Raw genomic sequence first — 7,293 nt, 5'->3', positions numbered from 1 at the left:
ATTTTTTATTACACAGGTAATACCAGTTGATTGCAAAAAGAATTAAACATATAGAAATATAGAGCATAGGGCCAGCCCGGTGGCGCAGCAGTTAAGTTCTCATGTTCTGCTTCTTGCTGGCTCGGGGTTCCAAGGTTCAGATCCCGGGTGTGGACATGGCACCGTTTGGTAAAAGCCATGCTGTGGTAGACGTCCCACATATAAAGTAGAGGAAGATGGGCATGGATGTTAGCTCAGGGCCAGTCTTCCTCAGCAAAAAGAGGAGGATTGGCAGTAATTAGCTCAGGGCTAATCTTCCTCAAAAAAAAAAAAAAGAAAAAAAAAGAAATACAGAGCATAGAAGCTGAAAATCTCCCAAACCATAGACTTGAACGTTTGTGTCCTCCCCAACATTCATATATTGAAACTTAATCCCCAATGTGATGGTAGTGGGAGGTGATTAAGTCAACAGTGTTGTTAGTGCCATTGTAAAAGAGACCCCAGAGAACTCCTTTGCCCCTTCTGCCATATGAGAACATAGGGAGAAAACGGCTGTCTATGAAGAAAGAAGTGGGCTCTCACCAGACACTGAATCTGCTGCTGCCTTGATCTCAGACTTCCAAGCCTCTAGGACCGTGAGAAAGAAATTTCTGTTGTTTATAAGCCACCCAGTCAATAGTGTTTTGTTATAGCAGCCCTAACAGACTAAGATGTCCTATAATCCCACTGGTCAGTGGAAGGCTCCTCTTTTGGTGTTATTTGTTTTGTTTGTTCCTTTATCTCCAATCCTATTCCCCTCTCCCCATAGGAACCCACTCCAACATACTTAACTGGAGGTTCTTCCAATATCCTTTCCTACATTTCTTTAGGTAAATAGTACAGAGTACTGGTTAAGACTCTGGAGCCAGACTTCCTGATTTGGTCCCAGCTCTGCCACTTACCAGCTGTGCAACCATGGGCAAGTCACGTAACCTCTATGTGCCTCAGTTTTCTCATCTAAAATATAATGAAGAAAATAATAGTACTTACGTCATAGGATTGTTATGAATATTAAACGAGCTAATATTTATTAAGTGCTTAGAACAGTGTCTGGCACACAGTAGGTGCTATGTAGGTGTTAAATTGATGTCAAATAAATGTCTATTATTGAAAAATATAACTGGCATTCAGTTTCTTTATTTCTCCCAACGTTGCTTTTTTGAGATCTACCTATGTCACAGCATATGAATCTAACTGCATGCCACATTTTACTTGTCTATTCCCTTTGTCAGGCCCACCCTTAACACTTGTGGGGCCTGAGGCAAGAGACCAAAGGAGACCTGTATACCACATGTCTAAATATTTAAAAAGTCACGAGCGAAGATAACACACTGTAAAGTTAAATATTCTTTCTCTTTGACAAATATTCCTTCATAAGCACAAAATAGAAACATATCTGTAAAATTCTGATTTTTACATGACTTAAATTGGCAAAACACCTAAAAGAACTAAATTTAATCCTTTTTGCCCATGAGTAGTTATTCTGTTGATGGATTGGTGACATCTGGATGAGTAATAACTTACTATGTAATTTAAAAATTAGATATTTAAAAATTGGAAAAAAACTTTATTTTTCTTGCCTTTATTTCAGCAAAATCATTATAATAATTAAAATTTCCGGTTATTTTGTTTTCTATTGGCAGTTATGCCAATTTAGACAAACTTTGCAGATTGGATATAGTTCTTACATAATTTTTTGTTAATTTAGAGAAATTTCACTCAGTTTAGGCCATACTTAGATTCAAAAATGAAGCACGAATTTTTAAACTTTTATATTGAGGTGTAACATGCACAATAAAGTGCATATATCTTAAGTGTATAACTCAATATCTTTTTCCACGCTTACACCCATGGAACCACCACCCAGGCCAAGAAATAGATCAGCTCCTCAGAAGGCTCCCTGGTGCCGCTTTCCGGTCTGTACCCGGACAGAATAATCATTATTCTTATCTCTATCCTCATATACCAGGATAAGGAAATGATACCATCGTTCAAACATTGTAGTGCATGTGATAATTTATTATTATGACAAAAAATATTGTAAATATTTTCATTTTACCTCACAAATAGTTTTCAGTTATAATGCCTTTTTCATCTCTTGAAATAATATAAACACCTAGAATATTTCTTTAGTTCTTTAAAAAATTTTCAATGCTGTGATTTTGCAAAGAAAACCAAAACTGGAAGTATGCTAATCAATTTGTTCAAATGTCTCTTCACTTGAGACTATATCTTAATCTACATGGCCAGATAACATGATCTATGGAAATTAGAGGTTTTTGGTTTTTGTTTTGAGGAAGATTGTCACAGAGCTAACATCTGTGCCAATCTTTCTCTATTTTTTATGTGGGATACCACCACACCGTGGCTTGACAAGCGGTGCTAGGTCCACACCTGGGATCCAAACCCATGAATCTGGGCCAAGTGGAGTGTGTGAACTTAACCACTACGCCACCAGGCCTACCCCTGGAAATTAGTTTCATGGCTATTTGTACCTGAATCTTATTATGGAATTTATGTAAAACCTTTTTGTTTCTTTGCTCTAATTTCCTTATGTCCTATTTGAATGGCATCTTTATATTAAACATCTTTTTTTAAAGATTTTATTTTTTCCTTTTTTTCCCCAAAGCCCCCAGTACATAGTTGTATATTCTTCGTTGTGGGTCCTTCTAGTTGTGGCATGTGGGACGCTGCCTCAGCGTGGTTTGATGAGCAGTGCCATGTCTGCGCCCAGGATTTGAACTGACGAAACACTGGGCTGCCTGCAGTGGAGCATGTGAACTTAACCACTTGGCCACGGGGCCAGCCTCCTATATTAAATATCTTTTGACTTAGAGAAACTGTTTTCTCTAAAATTAAAAAATCTATTATTTCAAGAAGTGAAACTTAGCAATGTAAGTTTTTTTGTAACTCTTTTGCTAACATTAGTAATAACAACAAAAAGTTTATACCATGGGGCTGGCCCTGTGGCAGAGTGGTTAAGTTTGCATGCTCTGCTTTGGTGGCTCAGGGTTTCGCCAGTTCGAATCCGGGGCACAGACATGGCACCGCTCATTAAGCTACACTGAGGCAGTCCCACATGCCACAACTAAAAGGACCCACAACTAAAAATACACAGCTATGTACCAGGGGGCTTTGGGAGAAAAAGGAAAAATAAAATCTTAAAAAAAAAAGTTTATACCAAACAACTATGGCCAATGCAAATCCAAGATAAATTTCATTTTCCTGCAAAGTCCACAAATTGCTTGAAATCTATTGTTTTGTTTAACTTTTCTAATGTGTCTTATTTCTTGTCTAAATTAAATCCAATTACTTTGACAAAATTTAGGAAGCATTTTCCTCATGTGTTCAGGAGTGATTTTGTATATGCTTCAAGATGTTCAATGTTTGGGGAGATCCAGAATGCTGTATGTAATCTTTGATTTGTTTCACAGAACATCATTACTATTGACACAATTAAGACCAACAAATACAAACAAAGTTTATAAGTGGTTTCATGAATGATTCTAGATTTTTGACTAAATTATAGCATGTGCACTTTATTTTAGCAAGGCCTTTATCGTAGTCTTCATTTTGCATGGAGGAGGTCACAGTCACAGACATATACCACTCTTGCCACATGGTACACGACAACACAATATTTACTGATAGAGCGTACACAGTCCCCTGAACTCTCACTGCCCCGTAACATAGGCCTGGCATAGATGTTCTCAATGCACCTTGGTCAAAGTCCCTGGGGCCTGCCTGAGGCAATGGACTAGATATGCCACAAACAGCACTCTAGAAAGGACTCTGCCCTCTCTGTCTTACATATTTATCAACTGGGCTAAGACAGTGTAGGGAGGATCTAGTTTCTCTAAAAAACAAGACTATATCAAGGGATCTTGGGCCCAGGAAGAACACTGAGGAGTGTGTGAACCTAAGGCGAGGTCTTATACCAAGGGCCTTGGGAAGAGGCTTGAAGAATCTCTATCTGCCAGGAATCCTGACAACCGGCCGGCCGGCCGTGGCTGAGCTGTCCCTCTGCAGAGTGTGCCTCCAGGGCCTTCCAGATTTGTTTCTTAGCAGACTTGCCTTTGGCAATCTTTTGAATCAATGCTTAGAACTGAAAAATATTTTCTCAGTTCTTCACTTAAGCCAAAAGCCTGTACTTTTTTACAACAGGGATAATACTAATGAAACATATCTTAATTTTCCACCTTGTTTTCTTCGGGTTCAAATGTGTGTGTGCATTTGTATATAATTATTCATCATGACTTTGTACAATCTAGTTGAAATGGATAATGTAAATATTTAAGTTTTCATTTTATATATGATTTCTTCTCTCCCTTTATTAACAATTAAATTAATAATCTTGTATGGTATTTTCTATCCTAGATAGTAATCATTATTTGTCTTAAATGTTTAGCCATTCCAGCTTCAACTTTCAAAACCATTTATTCTAAATCTAGAAATGTTCCTCTGTTTTCTACAAATGTTGTCCTATGAAAACACTATTACTTTAAGAATATTACAATAATGGCCCATATCAGTGTTTACTTGTGTTAGTGAATGTTACCAGTGCTCTTTATTCGGCCCTTTTTTTTCCAGTTCCAGTGACAGCACATGTGTTTTTGTGTGTGCCAATGATATTTCTGTTTTTTTTAATTAGAAACATAAATATTTCCAGTCACAAATAACTTCATTGGCCAAAGCTGACTTTGAAAACTGGTCATGAGATGTATAACAGTATAACAAAATACATAACCTTTAAACTTTAAATATAAAATACAATTTCTATATTTTTTATTCCATTTGAAAGCATTTTGGTGTAAAATGAACTACTAAACTTTCTGCTAAGTGAAAATGGAAATGGAAAATTATAATCGTTCAATTGAAATAGAAGAATGTGAAGGCCATCGTCCAGGATCATTGCTCAACAAACACAAAAACCTCAGGGTTTCTCCAGCTCATTCAACCTGCTGATTTCATGAATCTAATTTTCTTCACTTTCTAATAGGCAAGACAGAACTGGATTTGTTGCTTCCGAATGGTGAATTTGATATGTATAATTCTCTTTTAATTCTAATTGCTTTGGCCAGTTATTAAATCTTAATAAAGATGAATTAAATCTTAATGAAGAATGTGAAATTGCAGAGATTTCATTTGCTCTGTTCAAGTTGTGGATTTGAAGAGAATAATTTTCTTCCTGGTTTCATTGTATTGATCTGTTATTAAATCTCCATTAAAGAAACAATTTGTAAGCTCGTATTAAAGAATCTTATATGAGTCATTCTCAACGTAAATCTGTTTGCTTTGTTTCCAATTGTTAAAAATGTAAGCAGATTGCCTTTTTTGAAGACTTTCAATTTCTTTTATTTTCAGCTTTCTTTTCTTTTTGAGCTCCACTTTTGTATTTTCTATATCTATAATTACCTTGAGTTGTATTCATTCTCAATGATCCAAATTAAAAAGTAATCTGTAATATTTTCAGTTTATACCAACTTAAACATATTTTCATTTTAAAAGTAAATGAAAATGCATGTAAAAGTAAAAAATTAAAATGAAATTTCATATGCCTTTTTTCTTCTAAAAAACTCTAAAAATTCAAAATTATCAAATTAAAAACCAATATGTAAATTACAATTAATCCATATCAGAGTATTCAGCCAAAATTGTTTAAATAAAGCTGAATTTTAACTAAAATTTTAAAAATTTTGAAATTTTTTGAAAATTTAACTAAATCTTTTAACATATTTTTATAAAAATAAAAATATTCATAATCTAGCATTCAGTGTCCGTTTAGCTGCCAATGTAAAGAATGTTTTCCATTTTAAACATGGTGTGTCTAAACCACACATATACATATTCAATAATATGAATTGTTCATTATTACGAATGTGCCTCAGCTGCTATGTTTATCTGTTGCAAATACACTGCTAATGTATGAGTACCACAAGTTGGTGTACCAAGAGAGAAGCAAAGAAATGGATGCTCAGCACTACTGGGAGAGGACATTTCGTTATGCAAGAATCTATTACATTGGTAGCATCTGCGAGGAAGGATTTGTCTAGTAATTAATTTGTCTTCCCCCTTACCTAAACATTTTTCCCACTCAAGTGCTCCCTGTCCTCCAAAGCAGTGTCCCTCTCCAAGGATGGCAGCAGTACAACCTACAGACCTTCACAACATTTAATTCAGCATCCCCTTTTTTAAGGACATAGGACAAGGTATGTAGATGCATTTCCCTGGAGCCTGAATAGCATTTGCCACAACAGAGGATATTTAGGGTTACGAGTCAGGCCATTCCAGCTCCAAGTACTAAGTCAGTGACCTAGGTACCCATGTGTACTTTAAGAAATGTATTTTTATGTCCTTGTGTTATGCATAGGCTTCTAAGGTGCAGGGTCCAGAGGAGAGGCCCCTCTTGCCCAGGTCTAGCTTCCCCTATGCTGCTTCCTGCTTTTTGCTATAAACAAAACCATAATAAACATTTTCATTTCTGTCTCCTCAAGAATCTGTGAATAGTTTCTCTGGGACACATACTCAGGTGTCAAATTGTTGGGTTATGAAGTATAACACATTCTTAGTTTCACTGAGTATTGCTCTCTGGAACAGCTGTACTAGTTTATACTCCCACCTGTAATACATAAAGATTTTCTCTATTTTTCTATGCAAATATATCATTTTTCAAAACCAAAATGGTATTGTCCTACATCTGTTGTTTCAGAATTTGAATTTTTCATTTGTCTAGTTTAATATTGATCCATTGGCTGGATCCTTTAGGCAAGATTGTCTAACGGGTAACCACTCAATTGTACAAGCATCTGAGCCATATTTCTGCATCTTTCATTCAATTAATACTTTTGTTCATCCAGAGCACAGACTTCAGCAAACCATTAAGAATTGTTCTAGGCATTGGGAACCCAGAGACAAATGAGGCCTAATCCCCCACATTCAAGGAGGTCGTGGAGTCAAGAAGATATAATGAGAAACCTATTCCAAAGCTTTGCAGAGGTCAAAATTTGCTGTCATTTTCATTTCTTCTTTTACAAATTCATTAATCCTAAAAGTGTAAAAAAAGTTAAAAGAAAGAAATTTAGGTTAATCTGAAAACACATGTCCCTAGAAAACTCTCACTTCCAACAATGTGTTTACTTTGTAAGAGCACATAAATGATACTTTGAATAATCCTTTCTCCAATTTTTCCCAAGATCAAATCAGGTTTGAGGACTCCACCTTCTCCTTTTGGAAAACTGCCACTGTATTTGTCAATATCCAATCTTGATTTCATTC

The sequence above is a fragment of the Equus asinus genome, chromosome 1 (assembly GCF_041296235.1).
Source record: "Equus asinus isolate D_3611 breed Donkey chromosome 1, EquAss-T2T_v2, whole genome shotgun sequence".
Taxonomy (NCBI): domain Eukaryota; kingdom Metazoa; phylum Chordata; class Mammalia; order Perissodactyla; family Equidae; genus Equus; species Equus asinus.
Note: the sequence above shows the minus strand (reverse complement) of the source record.